We start from the raw sequence: 23846 nt of genomic DNA on the forward strand, positions 1-23846 counted from the left end.
GCAATTCAACTGAAGGCACGGACAAAGGTTTGCATCATTTTCTATATTTTTTATCTCCTTTGCTCATTTTCTTTACCTGTCTTACACTTGCTGCACCTGTTTGATTTGGAAGAGAAAAACAGAACTAAGAGTCCTTTAAAAACAGCCCCATTTCAGCTCCTATGCTGGAACTTGCATATGGTCGTTTAGGTTAAAATATTAAATGTCTCATTAAGGAGAAATTATATTCTCACCCTTGGCAAGTGTATTTAAATGGTCTAATGATTAGTAAATCTTACAAAGTTGACCTATCCATCTATCTGAACATATTGTTTTAGAAAACAAAACATCTCCTCTACAATTTCAAAATCTAGTTGCAAAGAGGGCATGAATAGAAGTTATAAATACTGTACCAAATTCAGCTTGTGATATGGTAAAATGTTCCTTTGGGCTGCATTAGCTTAATCAATGAATGAAACAGATTACATTTGTTTATGGTGGTGAGAGTCTAGCTAATGCATTGACTTCAGCTTCAAAGAAGTATATAATCAGAACAAGAAATTAAAATAGTATACTAACAGTACTTACAGGAGGAACGCTTAAGCCACATTAAAAATGTAGCAGCAGGATTTGCAAGTGATTGCTTTGGAACAGCCATGTGAATTGTTCTACTTGCTGCTTAACCTGTGATCAGTTAAATTTAGTCATATTAAAAGTCGTGATAAATAAAATATATTCATAACATGTCTTGTTAAAATATTGAACTGTTGCTTCAACTGACCACATATGGATTACTCCTCTACCCCAAATTCTTATGTAATATGAAGTAATTACAAGAAAGGAAACTCAGTCATTGGTATTTTGAATCTAAGAAATCAACATATTCTTAACACAGACTTTCCTGACGTTGTATTTTAACTTGTGTACACAGTGACCAGACAGAAAATCAGAATTTCTGTCCGGTGGAAAACTGTCATACTTCAACATTTGTTTTTCACACGAATTGGAACAAAAAGTCAAAACATTTACATGTTTGTGGAACAAGCAGTTCAGAAATTTTTTTATTTGAAATGCCAAATGCTTGCTTTGTGTGTTGTACTCAATGAAAATGTTTAGTTTTGAGTCACTTTGACATTATGCTGCATCTGCCTGTGGTGCCATAGTGCACTGGGCTCCCTGGCCAGACTACATCTCTCATTCATCCTCCATTAATAAAAGGGGAAAGAGGTTGATCCCTAAATAGCAAGCTTCTGGCAAATTTGCAGCTTTAGAAACTGGTAGGATTTCTTCTGTCACATTCTGTTGATGCTGAATGCATCCGATGAAGTGAGCTGTAGCTCACGAAAGCTCATGCTCAAATAAATGTGTTAGTCTCTGAGGTGCCACAAGTACTCCTTTTCTTTTTGCGAATACAGACTAACACGGATGCTACTCTGAATTCTGTTCATTATAACCATATGTACTGTACCATATACAGGAAACCATCTATCTCCTGTCAGAGGTGATGTTTTGATTCCTCCACTAGAAATGGCTAAAGCACCAGCACAGGTCCAGACACTTGCACTTAGTCTGAAAGCCTGACCAATTAAATTCCCATTACCTTGTACAGAAGAACCTGAGAGTTATGAACACCAAAGTTACAGACTGACCAGTCAAGCACACATGTCATTTGGAACCAGAAGTATGCACTCAGGCAGCAGCAGAGACAAGAAAAAAAAAAAAAAAAAGCAAATACAGTACGGTACTGTGTTTTAAACATAAACTATTAAAAAAAATGAAAAGCAGCATTTTTCTTCTGCATAGTAAAGTTTCAATGCTGTATTAAGTCAATGTTCAGTTGTAAACTTTTGAAAGAACAACCAAAACGTTTTGTTCAGTTACAAACATTTCAGAGTTATAAAAAACCTCTGTTCCTGAGCTGTTTGTAACTCTGACGTTTTACTCTATGGCTTTAAGCAGACACAATGCCTGTGTGGCAGATGCTTTTCTTGTCCCCCTTGTCTCCAGCAACAGCAGGGAAGGAAGGTGTGTAGGAGGAAGGAAGGAGGCTCTGGCAACATCTAGGGTCTTCACTGTAGTACCATAGGGTGCAGCCTCCTGAAGGAAGGCCCTGTGATGTCCTGCCACTGACCTTCAGTCAATTGTGGCCCTCAGGGCTCCCAAAGTCAGCTTTATTGACACTGTATTTGAGGATGAATTGAATTTTAATCTGACATGTTTGAATCAGCCCTGGTGCCGAGGGAGTAGGTAGGGGGCACTGCCTCTGCAGCTGCCACCCAACACTTCGGTGGAAGCTCCGTGAGAGCTGTGTTGTCCCTTCTACGCTCAGCATCTCCCTAACTGCATTGCAGGGGCGGGAGGAGAGAGCAGTTCTGTCTAGTCCATCATTTGCTTTCCTACCAAATGTGGGAGAGCAGAACAGGAGTTTGTTTCTGCCTGAGCCTATGGAGCACCTAGTGAAGGGTGGTTCCTTTCCCCAACACAGCCATCCTAGGGCAGCCCAGATGAGGGGAAAAGAGGAAAAGCTGAGAACCACACTCAGTTATGGTGCCGAGACTTTCTGCTGTAGCCCCCACACAGCCTGAGCGCTGCTTTAGCATCCACAGCTAATAAGAGTTCCTTTGGGACCATATGCCAACTATATGGGTAGCTAGAGCAAAGTGCACTCCAGCTGCCCTCTGCCACCCTCATGATATGCTTCCTGGGCCAGAGGTTGTGGGGAAGAAGCTGTAGGAGCAAGCACTGCCAACTGTACACTCACTGGAGACACCCCTCACAACATGGAAATCCCCAACAGAGTACTTTGTGTGGTTTCTGTTCCTTTAGTGCCCCTTCAATGGCTCAAAGTCAGAACAAGAGGCAAAGCCTCTGGCCCCAGACTATTGTTTGTGACCCCTTGACCTTTCTGAAAAAATTTGTTTGCTCCTCAGGCTGAAGTGATTGGACACCACTGCTGCAATCAGCATGTACTCATGGACTGCACATGCTCGAAGTCCGAGACCCAACCCCACCTCAGGAACAACTCAGAGGTGCCCAAATGGGAGCCATCGGAGGCAAAGACGGTGAGGAGCTGGCCAGGCTGTGATTCCAATCAGGTAACAGGCAGGGTCAGATGAGTGGGTTAGGGGGGTGAAGGTGCAGCAGATCAGGTTGTGACCAAGAGGGGTGGGGAGCAGAGTGGATGGAGCCACAGACTTTTCTCAAGGGAGGAATTTATCCATCTAACTTTCAGTGTGTGCATCTTCTGAACATGTTACTCTACACTTTCAGGTATGTGAAGCTAGAATATACTTCTGTATCTTCCCTTTCTGGTGTGCTGTCACACTCTTCCTCAGATCCCTTCTCTGTCTCCCTCCCCATCATTGTCAAGCTCCCCAACTTTTTAAACTTTTGATGCTCCACAGCATCGTCTCTTCTGAATGTTCCCTTTTGGTCCCTCTCCACACTTGTCTTCCTGCTACCTTCCTTTGTATCATCTTCTATGGATGGAACAGCTTCTCACTTCCCATGGGTCAAGAGACCCCCTTCTCCAAATGGCTCCTTGAAACCCACCTCCTTCTCAAAGCATTTCTGCCTTGAGCTTCTCATTGACTGTATCTACACCTGCTCATGTGGAACTGCTTGTCTATGTATTATATTGTTCTGATTAATTTATAAGTTCATTATGGTTAGCACTCTGTTTTTAACCCTGTTTTTAAGGGTTATATAAAGATCCATGTGTACCTACAACACATTGTAATAATAATTATTGTTTGATTTCAGTCATCTTGGGTTTTCCCATCAGTCATCTGGCTATCCATGACTCCTACCTCTGCTTTACTACTAGTTTGTTAATGACAAAATATAAAATTGACAGAACAAAACAATTCCCTGTAGGTGGGTCTGGAGATAGATGCTACGTTTGGGGGAATTAATGGTTGTCATGTAGCTGTAAGACCTCAGATGAACCTTTTCTTTGCACAAGGGGAAACCTGGACAGTTCTAATCCTTACAAGTCAATTATCATCTAAACTGCTCATTTCCTGCTGCAATTTATGATTCATAAAATCTGAATGGGATATGCATTTTTAATGCTATGGCTGGATTCATAAATATTGTCAGCCTTGTTTGCCAGAATATTAATAAAATAACAACACTGAAACTCCAGGAAGGAAAAATATCTAAGATACACTGATTCAGTTTCATAACCCAGTAATTCTGACAGCCTTTTGAGATGATTAAATAGGTTTGGAGAAATCCAGGCCCTTAAGTATTAGCTCCATTTGTGAAACCCTAAATGTTTTTCTCTCTTTTAAATAATGCAGGAGCAGGTGCTGGTATTTCAGTTCAACTAATTAGCTTCTAATTTACTGTAAACATCTTAGAATTCCATGAAAATGTCTCAGCGGTATCCAAGAGGAAACAATCTACTGGTTCAATAAAGCTTTCCTGAAATACCACTGAGAATTGACTAAATATGTGAAGTGTAGCCTGACTTAATACATTTGAATTTTTTAAAATATATTGAAACGCAAGATAACACTTCCTAGCTTTCCTTAATATCGTCATTATATATTTAAAGAGAAACTGTATAAAATCAGTAGAACTGTGTGTTGAGGAAACCATTATTTTAATTTGAAAGGCTATAAGATACTGCTGCATATTGCTTAGTTCAACTTACTACTCATAATTCATTCAGGGACAGTAAATGTGCCGGTAATAGTATTACTATTGGAAACCTCAATGTTTTATCCTATTTGTATATGATGCCTGTATCTATTTTTGTTTACAGTATACAGGCACATATTGAGGTATTATTACATTCACCTACTTCTTGTCATTACCTTATGCAACTTGGTTGTGAGTACAATTAATTTTATATTATATATAAGATACTCAATATTATACAGAATTGTTGGTCTCCCTCCTGAAATAGACGATTTAAAGACATTGAGAGGTCTATCCGTACAAGATACAAGCCCAAGCTGCAAAGTTCAGATTTGTATTTGGATCTGAATTTTGAATTTACACTTTGAAAGTGAGGTGTGCTTTTGTTGCTTGTGGTGTGGTGTGGTGCTTTTGCAGATTTAGAGTTTTAGTCTAGTCTAGTCTCAAATCATGGAATGCAGATTGAAATTTAGCTATGACATTTTTGGGGGGAGGGAAGATGACAAATGTACTTACTTTTGTTTATATCTTATAAAAATAAATACAACTTTAATTTGAAGTTGGTCACAATAAATACAACTGAATAAAAATATTGGCCTAGATTTCTCTTTCACTGCTTGAATAAAATTTGCCAATTAAAGTGAAATAATCTTGTCTATTACTATTATACTAAAATACTATCTTTACAACTTAATTTGCCTAAAAGATACACATTTATTTTTCTGACTTATCTTTGAAGAGCAAAAAACCTTTATTGTGTTTCCAGAGATCATAGAATTTACACTCCAGTGCCTGATTAGGGCCCTGATTCAGCTTATGCATGTGCCTAACTTTCAGCATGTTAGTAGTCCCCATAGACATGTGCTTAAGTACCTAGCTGAATCTGGGCTTTGGGGAGCTAAAAATCCATCGCAAGTAACAGCATGCAGTAGCTAAACAAAGAGAAAGGTGATGCTAAAAAATTGGGAAGAGGGATCTCTCTAACATGGGTAGGTTAGTTTTTCAGCTACAGAAGATTGACAGCAAGTTATTCATCAGACTGTGACTTCCTTCTTGTAAGAGCCATTTTGAGAAAGGTATATTTTCTGAAATGTTATTATTTCAAGTTGTTCATGGATGGTTAGGCTGAGAGAGAGAACAGCAGCAGACAGAGGTGTTTGCCTGTTATTACCTGCACACACATTTTTGTAATTTGGACAATGCTGTTAGTGAAGGAAATCTTAAAAGTGTTTGGTTTGAATAAGTAGCCAAAAGTTTGGTACTAGTTGGAAAAAAGAAATAAAGGTGAACAGAAAAATGAAGTCATCACAGGTAATGCCAGAGCATACAATTATATTGTTATCTAACCTCTTTTATTTCAATTTTCACTTGGTATATCATTTATTTGCATAAGCTGTGTTGAAAGGATAGGAGAAAGTAAACATTGCTGTTAGTGAAAGACATGATGGGGGAAGAGAAATAATCGCTGTGAGAGTGAGTGTAGTGAGGCTGAGTGACCTCCCTCCGAGCAGGAGAGCGAGGGTCCACTACTCTCCCCTGGGTGGGCAGAGCCTAGCCTGCCCCGTCTCCCTCACCGAAGTGCTGGAAGTATAAGCGGAAGGCCCTGCAGCCCAGTTGGGGTGGAATTCCCGGAGGAGAAGGCACTCCTGCCGTGCCCAGAAGGGGAACCTACCCCCGGCTATCCCATAGCCGCAGAAGTGGGAGACTCCGGTGAGGAGTGGCTCGGACTACCGGCCATGGTGTACCCTGAGGAGCCCAAGAAGCCCTGGAAGCGAGAGGTACCAAACCCTGGGGAGGCAGGAAGTGGCCCGGGGAAGCCATGGAGCAGCTGGTTGCAGAGCCAAGTGTGGCTCAGTTGACTTGTTGCAGCTGGATCTCCCTCAACGCAGGGACAGCCAATCCTGCCTCTGCCAGGGCCCTGGGCTGGGATGCAGTGGAGTAGGGTGGGCCCGCATCCCCCTGCCCCCTCCAACCCCAGGGTGGCCGACTGCCTACACTGTGCAGGAAAGCTCTAGCCCTGAAGAAGGAGCCTCCCTTACCAGCTCCCTTATAGGCTGTTGCTTTGCTGCCTGCCTGAGCCTCACTCAGGCTAAAGCCAGCCTTGAGACTGTTTGTTTGTTGGTAGCCTGAGCCTCCTCAAGCCCAGGCCCAAACCAGCTACATAGACTGTGATTGCCTTGCTGGAGGCCAGAGCCCTGCCCCGGCCGAAGCCAGCCCCCTGTAGCCACTGTTTAATTGCTGGCAGCTTGAGTCTCCCCAAGCCCAGGCTAAAGCCTGGCCATGACTGTCCAGTGCCAAGCCCTACTGTGCGGCTGGGAACTAGAGGACCTGGGGAGCCTTGTTCCACCTTGGGTGGAGACCAGGGCCCTAGACTGTTCTGCAGCTTCGTGCCTTGGCCAGACAAGCCTAAAGGCAACCTGAATGAGTGGCCTCTCTCTGAGTGGGAAAGCAAGGGTCCACCACAGTGAGGCCTTGAATATCTGCATTTGAGGATCGATTTGAAAGTAGATTATTAAAAAGGATAAAGTTTAATATTCATGTATGTTTATGTATAGGAAGAATAGTTGGCTGAAACTGGTATTAACAAGCAGATGTCATACAATGAAAATAACCAAACTGGTCTGGACTGGAAAATGATGAAATCTCAAAAGTATTAGGATTTGACTCTTGAACTGACAAAGCTCATGACCTGTTTCTACAGGGTATCAAGTTATATTGGATTGCAAAAACTGACACACTGTGGGACTTGTGATGTAAGAAACACTGTGCTGCCACAAGAAGCTTTAGGCTGGTAGGTGAAAATCATTCTTCAAAGGGATAATATTGATACCTCTCTCATGGGTTCCTCTGCAGACAATTATTCCCCCATATGAAAAAGCCAGATTGAACCAAATGCGACGAGTACGTTCAGATCATTTTCCTGGGGAAGGACCATCCCAGTCTCTACTACAAAAGTAAAAGGCCTTTACTTCTCTGATGCTAGCTTCTGCAAGGAGCCAAAGTATGTTTTGCACTGGCTTCAATGAGAGGTGAGGGTGCTCTGCACCTTGAAGGATTGAGCCCTCAGAGGTCCCTGATTGAGATGCCTGTGTATGGATTTAGGTATCTAAATTCAGGCACACAAATTTGAAAATGTTATTCTACATTTACTTTTGTATCTGAAATTATTGTAATTCCAGTGAGACAAGGTGGGTGATGTAATAAAAGATATTACCTCATCCTCTCTCTCTAATATCTTGGGACCAACAGCAACACTGGAATATCAGTGACATTCATTCCATTTCTTGTCATGTGCTGACTGCATAGTGCCTTTGTTTGAAACCAGTTGTTCTCTTTGCATGACTGGCTTTTGGATACTAGTACCTCAGTTATTAAGTCCTCATATTATAGCTTGATGACAGTGGACAGAACAATTCTTTATTAGCAAATTCCTAGCAAATGCACAAGTGATTGATCAATGAAGCATTCTAATTAAAGAAATTATAGAATACACTCTATAAATTACTTCAGGTTGTCAAGGAGATAAGGGACATTTCAATAATCTGGTCAATAACCTCATAAAATAACATTTTTTCTGACACAGACCACATAAATCATTCTTTTATTCCTGATTCGATAACACAGGGGAATCCCATGAATAACGAGAGTAAAAAATAAAATGTCATCACCATAAAGGTATGTAAATAAATGCACATTGGAAAAAATAACCCCAATTATATATACAATATGATGGGGGCTAATTTAGCTACAACTAATCAGGAGAAAGATCTTGGAGTGATCGTGGATAGTTCTCTGAAGACATCCACGTTGTGTGCAGCGGCAGTCAAAAAAGCAAACGGGATGTTAGGAATCATTAAAAAAGGGAGAAAGAATAAGACAGAGAATATCTTATGGCCCTTATATAAATCCATGGTATGCCCACATCTTGAATACTGCTTACAGATGTGGTCCCCACATCTCAAAAAAGATAGACTGGCATTAGAAAAGGTTCAGAAAAGGGCAACTAAAATGATTAGGGGTTTAGAACAGGTCCCATATGAGGAGAGATTAAAGAGGCTAGGACTTTTCAGCTTGGGAAAGAGGAGACTAAGGGGGGATATGATAGAGGTATACAAAATCATGACTGGTGTGGAGAAAGTGAATAAGGAAAAGTTATTTACTTGTTCCCATAATATAAGAACTAGGGGCCACCAAATGAAATTAATGGGTAGCAGATTTAAAACAAATAAAAGGAAGTTCTTCTTCACTCAGTGCACAGTCAACACGTGGAACTCCTTGCCTGAGGAGGTTGTGAAGGCTAGGACTATGACAAGGTTTAAAAGAGAACTGGATAAATTCATGGAGGTAAAGTCCATTAACGGCTATTAGCCAGGATGGGTAAGGAATGGTGTCCCTAGCCTCTGTTTGTCAGAGCGTGGAGATGGACGGCAGGAGAGAGATCATGAGATCATTACCTGTTAGGTTCACTCCCTCTGGGGTACCTGGCATTGGCCACTGTTGGCAGACAGGATACTGGGCTGGATGGACTTTTAGTCTGACCCAGTATGGCCATTCTTATGTTCTTTAAAGGGTAAAGGAACATCTTAAAGAAAAGGGCAATGAATGTATAAAGCACACAGCATCTCTTCCTAAATATGACTGCTAGAAATGAAACAATGTCAGTTTTAATACATGTCCTTCTGAACTGTTTTACACATGTAGATATAAATATTGAAGATTTCTATAGCACCTGTTCAATGTATATTTTTTCTGACACATGCATTCTTATGCTCACAAAAGTGGCTAAGCACAAGTTATTAGATTAAACATGCTAGACCTATTTTGTTTATCTCTATGAATTTCCTTGTATGTGTTTTTTTTCATAGCATATAAACAGAAATTAGATAGAAACATAAAATGTGGAAGGTTGCATCATGAGAATACTTTGTTTCTCAGAATTTGAAATGATAATACACAAACAATCCCAAACAGAGAGAGTTTCTTAAAACAGAGAGGCACACCCACACCTTACTCTAGGCTTCCTGTCTACAGACTGACTACTGATCACAGGCTTCCCTACAGAGCCCCCTGCCTGCAAGAAGGATCAGGAAACCCCTGCGAATTTAAAGTGATCACAATTTTAACACAGTTTTCAATACACTACAGTACCAAGGAAACCAAACTACAAATGTTGCTAGAGTTTTGGCCACTGGCCATGATGTAAGCTTCATCTGTGCCCCCTCTTTTGGAAAGGGTATTGGCTACTTTGCTTTCCAACCTCCCAATAGGTGTAATTACATCTGAAATGACTATCCTAAACCCATAGATTAAGGGTCAGTTCCCCCGCTACATAACATCCATACTTCTCCCGGCAGTTGTTTCACACCCATTTGGGTCATCTAGGACATTAAAGGGTCTTGTCACTCCCAAGGTGTGAAACCAGATCTCTTACCACCCTAATTCTTCCTTGCTTTTAGAGAAGTCCTGGCCCACTTCATTTCTTAGTTGTACCAAGGTCTCACCATGTCAGGGACTGCAAGTCTTGATCCCTAATCCACAGGGCTCTTAGGAGCCAGTAAATTCCAACCTGCCACTGGTCGCCAGAACTAGAAACTAACATCTGACAGAGGACTCCGGTCCAGGGATCTGATTAGCAGAACTCTGAGGGTCCTGATTGGTTCCCTGCTTGTATTTAAACCAAGCATAGGAACAAGAACTTGTCCAAGAAACTGGGGGTTTCCCCTGCTTAGGGCTGCCTCCCTTGTGCTACTTACTGCCAGACTCTGCTCTCCAGTCTCCTGGTAACCTGACCTTGCCTGACTCCTGGTTTTCCCTCTGGCCTCTCTCAGACTCTGACTTCCTGGTATCTGACATGACCTGACTCCCAAGTCCAATTCTGACCACTAAGTGAGACTGCCTGCATCCATGTTGTGACAATTTGCATGGACCACTTAGGCCACAGGAGTAGGCCCTGTGCCAGTAAAATTGATCTGGCTAACCCTTTGGGAGCACCACACATGCTCAAACAGGCTGCCTGCCTTCAGATAGACAAGCAAGTCCTGCAGGCCTGGGTCATCTAACTGATCTCAGAGAACTAGCTATTTCAGAAGCAAGTAATAAAACACCACACCCCAGACATGGGCTCACAGAGTTCTGTTTACCAGTACATCTGCTGGAACTGTTTAATGGTAATTGCCAGCGACGCTGGGGTCTTATAAACCAATGCTACCTCCTGTTTATGATGCATCGTCAGTCCTACAATACTGATCATACAAAAGTGAGTCTGGGTAGCAACCTGTTATCAGGGGGAGTGTTAAACTGGGCCTTCAGCTTCTTGGAGTGTGACAGCCCAGTATGGTTGAACTGGGAGGTCTTCCTGCAAGCCATGTCAATGCTATTTGATGATCTGTGCTGAGCTCAGATGGTAGGCGCTACCCTAAGAAAGCACCAGCGGGGGCAGGGCACCGTAGCCTCCTGTGCAGTGCAATTCTGTCACCTCACAGACAATGCAGATTGGAATAAGGGGCGCAGCTGTACCAGTTCTGTTGGCTCTGCAAGAAGAAATTAAAGATGAATTAACCGAGGTTGAGACACCCATGAGTCTGGATGCCCTCCTGGATTGCACCATCCATATAGACAATTGGTTACAGGAGCTAAGGGAAGAAAGAAGGGTGATCTTGCAACTCTCTGGTCCATGTACTTTTACCGCTTCATCAATGCCTCCCACCAAGCCAATGCAGGTGGATGTGGGCTCTGGATGGCTCACCCTGGTAGAAAAGGAACACCACCACCAGAAACATCTCTGCTTCTACTGCAGTGACTCAGGTCACTCCATCTCAGCCTGCCCCATAAAAACTCCAAGGAATCAGGGAAAAGAGCTCCCCCACACTCCCATCTTGACTGGAACACACCCTGAGCTCCCACTCGAGCTCCCCACTTTCAGGTGCCGGTTTAGTTGCACATACCCAGGGCACCCCTGCAATCTCCCATTCTACTGGCCCTTATCAACTTGGGTGCAGGCAACTGCATCATAGATGCAGCAGCAGCCAGGATCTTGCAGATTCCCCTGCAACACAAGACCACTTTGACCTCATAGACTATTCATGATTTCTCTTTGTCTTCTGTCAAGTAATGGAGGAAACAGCTCCTCTGGAGACCGTGATTCAGGGTACCAAGAAATGTTACAATAGGGCATGATCCATTCTCCACATGTTCCTTTGGTCCTCTGTATTTCCTGACCGCCCCTTCTCTCCTCCCCCCCTCCCCCGCCCATCTGCTCATTTGGTGGCAAGCACAGAAAATCCGTTTTCCATTGGAGTTTTGTCAGCAGCACTGTTGTGGACTGGTAGATCCTGTCCCAGCATCTGAACCTTGGGTGGCTCAGGGGAGAGTGGCTGTCCAGGCAGAACCTTCTGTTCTGTTCTGTTGAAGCAATGTCAGAACTTCCCTTGAAATACCAAGACTATGCCGATGCTTTTGAAAAGAGGAATGAGGAAACCTTGCCTCTGCCCTGGACTATGACTGCCCAATAGCGCTGCAGCCTTGAGCAAAATTACCATTTGGGCAAATTTATGCTATGTCAGAACCTGATCCAAGGGTTTATCTATAAGTTGACTTCACTGGCTGGTACACCAGTCCTTTTTGTCAAAAAGAAAGACAGCAGTCTCCAACTATGCATTGACCATCGTGCATTGAATCAGATAACTATCAGGAATTGTTATTCCATACCCCGATTACTGAATTGCTGGATCATGAGGGGAGCTGCATATATATTCACTAAGTTGGACCTCTGGAATGCGTAGAACCTCATGTAAATCAGGGAAAGGGATGAGTGGAAGAATGCCTTCCAAACAGGGTATGGCCACTGTGAATGTCTTGTAATGCCCTTAAGGCTGACCAATACCCTGCTACTTTCCAACATTTTATAAATGATGTGTTTTGAGACATACTGGATCAGTACTTAGTAGTCTACCTAAATGACATTTTTGTCTTCTCCATCTACCTTGAACAGCACACTGCTCATGTCCAAATGATTCTGGAATGCTTATTGCAGCATGGCCTCTACAGCAAGTTCGAGAAATGTGCTTCTATCAGGCCTCTCTGGAGTTCTTGGGCTTTGACTTATCTTCAGAAGGGATCCAGATGGACCCACACAAAGTCCAAGCTGTCTGATGGGCTAACTCCCCACTCAGTACATGACCTGCAATGCTTCCTGGGGTTTGCCAATTTTTATCGACTATTCATCCCAATTTTTTTCAAAACAAATTGATCCCCTCACTGCTCTCCTTTGGAAAAATGCTGAATTCTGAATGGTCTACCATGGCCCAGCATGTGTTAAATTAGCTGAAACTCTTCTTCATTAGCTCATCCATATTGGCTCATCCAGATACCACACAAGCATTCACTGTAGAAGCTAATGATTCCAGTACAGTGATTGGAGCTGTTTTCTCCCAATGACTTGGTCCCAAACAAGTATTACACCCATGTTCTTATTACTTGAAGAAGCTTACTTCCACATAGCTAAACTACAAAATACTGGATAAAGAACTCCTGGTGATAAAAAATGCTTTTGCAGAATGGCGGCACTACCTGGAAGGAGCTCACCACCTAGTCCAGGTATTCACTGATCATAAAAATCTGGACTACCTATGTAGGGCTGTCAAGGTTCCTCCCCCACTCTGAACTCTAGGGTACAGATGTGGGGACCTGCATGAAAAACCTCCTAAACTTATCTTTACCAGCTTAGGTCAAAACTTCCCCAAGGTACAAAATATTCCACCCGTTGTCCTTGGATTGGCCGCTACCACCACCAAACTAATACTGGTTACTGGGGAAGAGCTGTTTGGACGCGTCTTTCCCCCCAAAATACTTCCCAAAACCTTGCACCCCACTTCCTGGACAAGGTTTGGTAAAAAGCCTCACCAATTTGCCTAGGTGACTACAGACCCAGACCCTTGGATCTTAAGAACAAGGAACAATCCTCCCAACACTTGCACCCCCCTTTCCTGGGAAATGTTGGATAAAAAGCCTCACCAATTTGCATAGGTGACCACAGACCCAAACCCTTGGATCTGAGAACAATGAAAAAGCATTCAGTTTTCTTACAAGAAGACTTTTAATAAAAATAGAAGTAAATAGAAATAAAGAAATTCCCCCTGTAAAATCAGGATGGTAGTTACCTTACAGGGTAATTAGATTCAAAACATAGAGAACCCCTCTAGGCAAAACCTTAAGTTACAAAAAAGATACACAGAGAGAAATAGTTATTCTATTCAGCACAGTTCTTTTCTCAGCCATTTAAAGAAATCATAATCTAACACGTACCTAGCTAGATTACTTACTAAAAGTTCTAAGACTCCATTCCTGGTCTATCCCCCGCCAAGACAGACTATAGACAGACACACAGACCCTTTGTTTCTCTCCCTCCTCCCAGCTTTTGAAAGTATCTTGTCTCCTCATTGGTCATTTTGGTCAGGTGCCAGCGAGGTTACCTTTAGCTTCTTAACCCTTTACAGGTGAGAGGAGCTTTCCCCTGGCCAGGAGGGATTTCAAAGGGGTTTACCCTTCCCTTTATATTTATGACAAGGGCAAAAGCTTTAAACCAATGGCAGCTTCAGTGGGCCCTAGTTTTCTCATGATTTGATTTTGTCATCACATATCACCCCAGATCCAAAAATGGCAAGGCTGGCACCATGTCCTGAAGATGTGGTACCAAGCCAAGGGTCTCCAGCCAGGAACCAACCTTTATTCTCAAAGCTCATAACTTTCTCAGTGCTAGTCTTCACCAGGATATTCTCACATTGATATGCTCTGCTTCTTCCTGAGGAATTCTGCCTGATGAACAAGCTATTATCAACAAGTAATCGAAGGACTCCCAGGAAGGGATCAGCTATGTAACGGACCGCCGTCTATGTTCCCCCAGGAGCTGCAAAAGTTGCAGTCCTGCAACTATGCTATGATTTTCCCCTAACAGGACACTGGAGCACTTTCAGACCCAGCAATTGATATCCCACTCTTTTTGGTGGCCCCAGATGCACCCCATGATACAGTCATTTATTGCCTCCTGTGATGTTTGTGCCTGCACCCAGACACTAAGCCACAAGCCTTGCAGTCCTCTCCAGCTCTTGGACACCCGACCTCAACCCTGGGCGGCTAGTGCCATTGTCAAGGTTCTTTCCCTCCTCTGAACTCTAGGGTACAGATGTGGGGACCTGCATGAAAGACCCCCTAAGCTTATTCTTACCAGCTTAGGTTAAAAACTTCCCCAACGTACAAATTTTGCCTTGTTCTTGAACAGTATGCTGCCACCACCAAGCGTTTTAAACAAAGAACAGAGAAAGAGACCACTTGGAGACGTCTTCCTCCAAAATATCCCCCCAAGCCCTACACCCTGTTTCCTGGGGAAGGCTTGATAATAATCCTCACCAATTGATACAGGTGAACACAGACCCAAACCCTTGGATCTTAAGAACAATGAAAAATCAATCAGGTTCTTAAGAGAAGAATTTTAATGAAAGAAAAGGTAAAAGAATCACCTCTGTAAAATCAGGATGGTAAATACCTTACAGGGTAATCAGATTCAAAACATAGAGAATCCCTCTCGGCAAAACCTTAAGTTACAAAAAGACACAAAAACAGGAATATACATTCCGTTCAGCACAGCATATTTTACCAGCCATTAAACAAAAGGAAATCTAATGCATTTCTAGCTAGATTACTTACTAACTTAACTTAACTTAAGAAGTTCTGAGACTGCATTCCTGATCTGTTCCCGGCAAAAGCATCACACAGACAGACAGACCCTTTGTTCCCCCCCCTCCAGCTTTGAAAGTATCTTGTCCCCTCACTGGTCATTTTGGGTCAGGTGCCAGTGAGGTTACGTTAGCTTCTTAACCCTTTACAGGTGAAAGGGTTTTGCCTCTGGCCAGGAGGGATTTTATAGTTCTGTATATAGAAAGGTGGTTACCCTTCCCTTTATATTTATGACAGCCGTAGACTTTATTGTAGAATTACAAGAGTCCAATTGTTATAGTAGTGGACCACTTCATCCCCTACACAGACTTCCCTCTGCTGAAGAGGCAGCTCAGCTATAGATTAGCCATGTAGTCTGCCTCCATAGCCTTCCAGAGCTCATGACTTATGAATGGGGATCTCAGTTCACAGCCCTGTTCTGGCATGAGATCCTGTGCCTGCACGGGGTCTGCACATGTCTTTCATCTGCTTACCATCCCCAGTCTGCACATGTCTTTCCTCTGCTTACTATCCCCAGTCCTCAAACAGTTTCTGAGATGCTACATCATTTGTAACCAGGATGATTGGTCTTTACTTCTCCTTTTTATGGAATTTGCATACAACAACACTGAACATGTGTCTATTTGCCCCTTTTTTCCTAATTATGGTACCACTCCCAATTCCACCCACAATTATCTATGGCCTCTCTCACCCTGACTTCCTGAGAACTAATACAGCATATTCGTTGGGCCCAGGAAGAAGTGAAGGATCACCTGGAAAAAGCAAGAGTAGACTATAAACGGTGTGTGGATCAGCATTGACAGCAAGTCCCCAGCTTCTCAGTGGGATGAATTTATAGATCTCCATGGAGCATCTCTGGACAGACAGACCTACTTGCAAGCTGAATTTTTGGTTCCTTGGCCCTTTTAGGATCCTGCAACATCTTAATTCAGTCACTTTTGTAGATTAATCTGGTGTTTCATGTATGACTTTGAAACCCTACATGGAAAACTCTTTCCCTCACTGAACCCAGCGACCTCCTCCACTGGTTCCAGCAGAAAATCAGACCTCTTATCCCTCTGAGTCTGTCTTGTTCTCAGTGGAGTACTGACCCACAGCCATTTACTCCTAGTAGATGCTGGGCCACAGCACCTTTTAGCTGTGTCACAGACATACTCAACGCTGACTCATTTTCCTCAGTAGGGTTTATACCTTTGACCACTGAGTATTGTCATGGAAGAGTTGTAAGTTTGCTCTTGGGCATACAGCATTACAGAAAATAACCCATCAAGAAATCACAGTTCTCACAGTCAGAATCCCAGAAAACCTTTAGTTTCCACAATGACTTACTCTACAGGCAGTGTGATGAGGGCCATCACAAACACATCTGGTAGTCTGCTAGTCCCTGATCATACACACCATTATGTTCTTCCTCCTGGGTTTCAAGGGTGTGACTTCACCTTCAATTGTTTGAGCTGCCTGTGTTTGCCTGCTCAGCAAGCTTACATTTTTCCATCTCTGCCTACTTGCGCTGACATCTGATGTCTAGCTCTATTTGTCTCTCCTCCACTAGCAGCCTTGCCTCTCCAACCTCTACAGAACTGCACTTGTCTCTGCTGGATTGTCTGGGGAATAGTCTGCTTGGTCTACGGCACATAGATGCTGACCTATTGCATGCTCCAGGGCTGGAACACCTACGGAAAAAAATTAGTGGGTGCTTAGCACTTACTGGCAGCCAGCTCCTCCCCCTCGCCCCCAGCACCGCTCACCCCGCAGTGGCCCCACCAATCAACTCCTCCCTCTCCCTCCCAGTGCCTCCCACCTGCCAAGATCAGCTGTTCTGCAGTGTGCAGGAGGACCTGGGGGGAAGGGGAGGAGTAGGGATGGGGCACGCTCTGGAGCGGGGGAGGAACTGGGCAGGAAGAGGTGGGGTGGGGGTGGAGTGGCAGTGGGAAGAAGTGGGGCAGGGGTGGGTTTTGGGGGTAGGGGTGCAGTGGGGGCGGGGTCTGGGGTGGAGCAGAGGTTGAGCACCCCTGGGACAAGGAGGAAGCTGGTGCCTGTGCTCCTGCATGCCCTATAGAAGAAAAAGATTCCTCCGGTTTGGAGCAGGTGCCCAATCCTGCCTCCTGGCATATGAATGCAGCATGGCCACTAGCTCTGATTTCTTCTGATCAGCTACTGACAGACCTCATTGTGCACACAGCTCTTCTAACTGTTTCTTGGTGAGCTCAGCATCTATTTCTTTGCTCAGCCTCTCTTTGCTGATGTTTATTCATTTTATACTTTCCTTTGCTCTGTTTCCTTCACCCAAAATAAACAAACAGAAACCAACAAACTATAACCTCTTCTGCCTGTTCCCAGCTTTCTCACTCTGAATCACTTAAAAATCTAGTTTACCAGTGCTTGAAGTGTGAACCGTAGTCAGCCAGCAAGCTGTGTGTAAATCCTGTCTGGATTACACCACTGTGACATCGTGCTCAGGATATCCAGAACTGTGAGCCACTGTGTTACCTCTGCTTCAGCCAAAGCGAGCTTTGCTGGAGATTAGACTTGTCAGCTCCCTGCCATACCAGTCTGTCTGCTTCCCCAGCAAACTCCTTGAGACTCTGCCTGTTTTAACCTTGTCTTGCAGGTAACAATAATTGAACTCCACCACCTGAGTTCCCCAAAGATGTCTTCTCGTATTGCGCAGTCCCTCTTGCTGGACGTTCACAGAAATTATTAAATTCACTGCCTCCAAAGAGACAGTATACACACCAGCCTGTTAGATTAGCTGAAGACTCACATTTACATCTATATAACAACACAGAGATGGTTTATAGTAAAACTAAGAAAAAATTATTAAAAAAGAACAGAGGTTAAAGTGATATTAAGCAAAAATAAAAGACAGGTCTGGTTACAAAGAAAACATGCTTTCTAGTGACTAAAACTTAATTCTAGCAAGTTACAATCTTTGCCTAAGCAGTTTTCTTTCTCACATCAATTTACCAGACTATGGGGACCAACTTTCACAGGCTCAGAGGGTGCTGTCCCCTATGTCTCCTAAGTGATCGATAACTGAAAGGTCTTTTTGCTCCATCTGTCTATGCTTCCAGAGCTAAGAAATTTTCCTGAGGTTCAGATTCTGTCCCCTGGTGTGCTCATGAAGCTGCAGCTTGTTAGCTTGATTGGTTTGTTTACCTTAAATGTAAATGTACTTTCACTGTATCTGGCTTACCCTGCCAGACTGGCAAATCACATTCCTTTTTGCAGGACAACCATGTTGACCGCGTCGGCCCCAAAATATATGTTAAGAACGTATTTCCACTACATGTAAATAGCCATCCACACACAGATCACACAATGATATTTATGACCAGCATATCACCAGTTTTTATGTGATACCTTACTCAGTACACTAAGTACTGTATAGTATAGTAATATTGTATACAATCAATTGATTCAAATGCTTATTTTTGTATATGTGTGTGTGTGTTTAATGAACAGTAATGAGCATAGAATGGCTGAAGTGACTGACTTTCTCTAAGTGTAAGGGCATGGCTAGGATTTTTCCCTTTTTAATTTTCATGATGGTGGTAAGGGAGATGAAAGGAACAGTGCTGAACTGACCATGGTCAATACTTTTAAAATATATTTGAACGTCTGTGCATTATATTTTTATATTGCGATAATATCAAACATTTTAAATATTCTTACACGGCATTCTGATGCTTAGTAAGCACCAAGACAGACTGGTGAGAAGGCACCTCATTTTTATTAACTACATCAGCATTCAGCTCAGTTGGAGTTTGCCCCGTTTCCTGGACCTATAGCATGAGCATTCCCATTTTTGTGACATGAGAGACATCCTTAAAAGTATACCCTCATATTTTTAGATATTCCAATGAAATAAAAGTAATTTAACTGAATTTGACCTGTCTTTTAAATTGAATCAAAATTGGTCAGTTGGATAAAATATAGTGGGCCAGCTCTTCACTGGTGTAAATCAGCATAGCTCCATGGAACTCAGTGGAACTATGCCAGTATACATCATCAGAGGATCAGACCCACTATATGTATCACATATTGCAATTTATGTTAACAATACACTTTAAAATATGGAATAGATACATTTTTGCTATATTTTGTGGCTCACAAAGGCTGGTTACAAAAAGTGTGATATACAGTACTCTATGTACTATTCAGTACCCAAATATGCATTGAAATATGTATGTACAAGCTGACTTCATGGGAAGAAAATCTAAGGGGAAAAAAGGAGTTCAGGAGAGCTGTCAGTTTCTCAATAGACAAAAGTAAAGTCACAACAGCAAACTATCCTGGTGCGAAGAAAAGATAGGAAGAATAGTAAGAGGTCAATGTGGATGCATCAGGAGCTCTTTAATGACCTGAAAATCAAAAAGAAATCCTACAAAAAGTGGAAACATGGTCAAATTGCTAAGAAGTACAAAGAAAAGTGCAAATATGTAGGGACAAAATCAGAAAGACTAAGGCACAAAATGAGTTACTCTTAGCAAAGGACATAAAAGACATTGATAAATACATAAGGAGCAAGAGAAAGACAAAGGAAAAAGGTGGTCCATTACTTAGTGGGGAAGAAGAGTTAACAACAGATCACGCCAAGAGGGCTGAGGGGTTCAAAGCCTATTTTACTTCAGGCTTCTCTAAAAAAGTTAATTGTGACCAGATGCTTAACACAGTTAATATTAACAATAAAGGGAAAGGAACACAAACCAGATTAGGGAAAGAACACAGATGAAAGAATACAGTACTTAGATAAGTTGAGTGTATTCAAGCTGGCAGGGCCTGATGAAATCCACCCTAGAATTCTTAAGGAACTAGCTGAAGCAGTCTCAGAACCATCAGAGATTATCTTTGAGAACTCATGGAGGATGGGTGAGGTCCCAGAGGACTGGAGACAGGGGTGAAAGTAAAATGCAGATCTTACTGTGCAGGGTGACTCTGGTCCCCCCCCAGAAGGGGCATGGCCTTGGGCGGAAGGGGCGGGGCTTGGCGGTCAGCATCTCCCAGCCCATCCATCTGCACTCCCTGGCCTGCGCCGCCCGGTACTCCAGCTGTGATTTAAAGGGCCCGGGGCTCCGGCTGCTGCTGCTGCCCTTTTAAATCGCAGCCCCAGGGCAGCTACTTCTTTTCCTCCCCCGCCACCATCAGCGGCCGAGGGGGTGGAGGGCAAAAGGGGCAGCAATGTTAAAGCACCCCCCATCGGTGTCCCTGCTGGGTCGTCGCTGCCCCTTTTGCGCCCCCCCCCCCCCATTGGTGGCCCTGCTGGTAGGGACCCGGCAGAGCCGCCGATCGGGGGCAAAAGGGGCAGTGATGTTAAAGCACTGCTGCAGCAGTGCTTTAAAGTCAGCGGTACGGGCCTGTACCGGTGCCTACCTTTTACCGGTACGCCGTACCAGCCCGTACCCCCTTACTTTCGCCCCTGACTGGAGAAGGGCAAACATAGTACCTATCTTTAAAAAGGGGACCAAAGAGGATCTGGGGAATTATAGGTCAGTCAGCCTGACTTCAATACCTGGAAAGATACTGGAACAAATTTTTAAACAATCTATTTGTTACCACTTAGTGATAAGGAATAGTCAACATGGATTTGTCAAGAACAAATCATGCCAAATCAACCTAATTTCCTTTTTTGACAGGGTTACTGGCCTAGTGGATCGGGGAAGCAGTAGATGTGATATGTCTTGATTTTAGTGAGGTGTTTGACACTATCCCACATGACATTCTCTTACGAAACTAGGTCTAGATGAAATTACTATAAAGTGGGTGCACAACGGGTTGAAAATCTGTATTTGAAGAGTGGCTTTCAGTGGCTTGCTGGGAGGATGTATGTAATATAGTCCTGCAATGGTCTTTCTTGGGTCTGGTACTATTCAGTATTTTCATTAGTGACTTGGATAATGAAATGGGGAGTATGTTTATAAAATTTGCAGATGACAACAACCTGGGAGGGGTTAGAGCAATCCACTATTGCAATTTTAATTCAGTAAATGGCAATCAGATGTGACTCTGATTAGTGCCTCACAATGTCAGCAATAAAATAAATGTTACCAGATATGACATATTTGCCGACATTATTTCAGGCAACACCATGCACGATACTACTGTTGTGCCACAGGCTACATTTTTGATAACTTGTATATTTCTTTAGTAGAACTCATATCCATATCATAAAGAAATGTGGTTATCAGCAGATCATGTCAGCTGATCATGAATCTCCTGCAATGTATTGTACAGGGTTTCAAAAGGATTATTTATTCATAGATATGCAAGTGTAACTATATGTATGTCTGCTTACATACATATGCATACGAAAACTCAAAGATATAAACAACTGATTTATGCATATTGTTTATTATTGTGAATTATATTGAGTAAAAGAAAGCCCTCCAATAACCTAAATTGTATACAGTTTTACATATGTTTTATGATTTTTTTACAAAAAAAGAAAATGATCAGATGCAGTACAATCTTCTGTTTGTAAAAATGTATGTGGGGGAGCTTTCATTTAAAAAACGTTATTTAGAAGAAAGACAATTTGTATCATATTGAAGCCTTCACTAGTCAAATTTACTTTAGTTTAACATATTTTCTTTGAATCTTCCAATTTAATCTTGTTCAGTAAGAGCAGCTTCATGCAATTTACCAACCCAGATTAGATTGAGTCCTATAAAACTTTCTATGTATTCCCATAAAAATATTGTGGAAGGTCACCTAACAGATTAACACCTCCGCTATTGTACAATTGGTTGCAGAAAATGATTGCTTACACTTCAGTGCTAGTATTACAGATGACCCAGGGTGAAGCATTCTCATTCAAAACACTGCTGATGGTAGATGAGGTGTTATTAATGTGATCAATGGTATGGCTGGGTTTTTGTATATATATTAGCACCAGGAGGCAAAAGCTGAACCCTGGCTTTACTCAGACACAGCAGTCTCTTATCAGTCCAGAGGGTAAAACTGTATGCATGTTCAATTTAGCTGTTAAGGGAAGTCAGATGTAGAAATTGACAGGCATGAACATATTCTTATCACCAAAATGTCTGTGGTAGTCAGTGTTGCCAGTTCTTGTGTAGCCCTCATAGTTACTGAACATATTGCGATAGCGTCTAGAGGTCAAATAGGTTGGTACCTTGTTTTGCTAGGCATTGTACAGTCGTATAGTAAATTATACTTCCTGCCGCAAAGATCTTATACAATCTAAAATTGTGCTGTGATCTCCATCCCTGTTTAGCTCTTCCCCCCGCTCTTCTATACAATTTACACTAAAAGAAAAGCAATTGTTATACAGTATGTGCATGGCATTTATCTCTGTGCAGAGGCCCAGCACCAATCCTGTGCTCCCATTTTGGGCACATATATATAACTTAAGTAGAGCATAGGTCTTGTGCTGGCCGTCTGCACAGGGATGCATTTTTATCCTTTATAAGTAAGCCATAGCAAATATTTTGTTTGTATTTATTACAATAGCACCTAAAAGCCCCAGTCGCAAACTGGGGCCCCATTTTGCTAGGTACTGTACAAACATGTAACAAAGAGATGCCTAGAAGCATTTACAATGAGACAAGTGGATACAAGAAACAGAAGGCAGGGGTGAGGGGAGAGCAGGAGGATATAAGGAGACAATACTGGTCAGCATGCTATGCAGTGGTCACAGCACACTAGTTGATTAAACATTGTCAAGTTTTTTGTAGGCATAACAGCAGAGGAGATTTTTAAGGAGGGTTTTGAAGGAGGATGGTGAGGGACATGCTGGATATACAGGAGACACAAGTGTATTTGTGTTTGTATTTGCTAGAGTCCTGGTGGAGATATTCTGTGTTACTCAGGAAATTTCGTCCTGCAAAGCAGGATATCCCGTTCAGAACAGGAAGAATTTTATTTTTTTTAAATGTAAGGCTCCGGGTCTGTAGATAGGCATATTTTGGTTTTGGGTGTCAGCATCATCCTTAGTTGTTTCAGAGACATGGTTTCAGCTGAAAATTCTTATCAACAATTGAGGATCTGTGGCCATTCTTTTCATGGATCCCAAAGGCCTCGCCCTTGGTCGCTGTAGCTGTGAGCAATGGTGGAGATCTGGATGATTTGTGGTCTTTAGGAAAAAACTGTCAAACTCCCGACAGTTAATTGTTTTACAGTTTCAAGGCTGCTTTACCAGCTATTAGACAGACAAGGTGGATGAGGTAATACCTCAGTATAGCTCAAAAGTTTGTCTCTTTCACCAACAGAAGCTGGTCCAATAAAAGATATTACCTCAATCACCCACCTTGTCTCTCTAATATCCTGAGACCAACATGGCTACAGCAACACTGCAAACGATTTACCAGCTATGTCATTTAGGTATTTTAAAAAAAAAGAAACAAAAACATTATGCTGGTAGAAGCAGTAGTATAGACATTGTTATACCAAAATAACTGCACTTAGACTGGTATAACTTATACTGGTCGGGGGAACCGGCATAAGCTATACTGGTATAAGCACTTTTATAC

At 42.6% G+C, this 23846-nt stretch overlaps 1 long non-coding RNA gene across 1 annotated transcript in view; it reads left to right on the forward strand.

The window, feature by feature from the left end:
* LOC142070925 (uncharacterized) overlaps positions 1-23846 on the forward strand; it is a 502201-nt gene that overhangs the window by 22526 nt on the left and 455829 nt on the right. The window contains exon 2 of the long non-coding RNA XR_012666853.1: positions 2910-3074. This is a non-coding gene — a long non-coding RNA (uncharacterized LOC142070925). The remainder of the gene's footprint in view (positions 1-2909; positions 3075-23846) is intronic.

The sequence above is a fragment of the Caretta caretta genome, chromosome 1, assembly GCF_965140235.1.
Source record: "Caretta caretta isolate rCarCar2 chromosome 1, rCarCar1.hap1, whole genome shotgun sequence".
Classification (NCBI taxonomy): Eukaryota; Metazoa; Chordata; order Testudines; family Cheloniidae; genus Caretta; species Caretta caretta.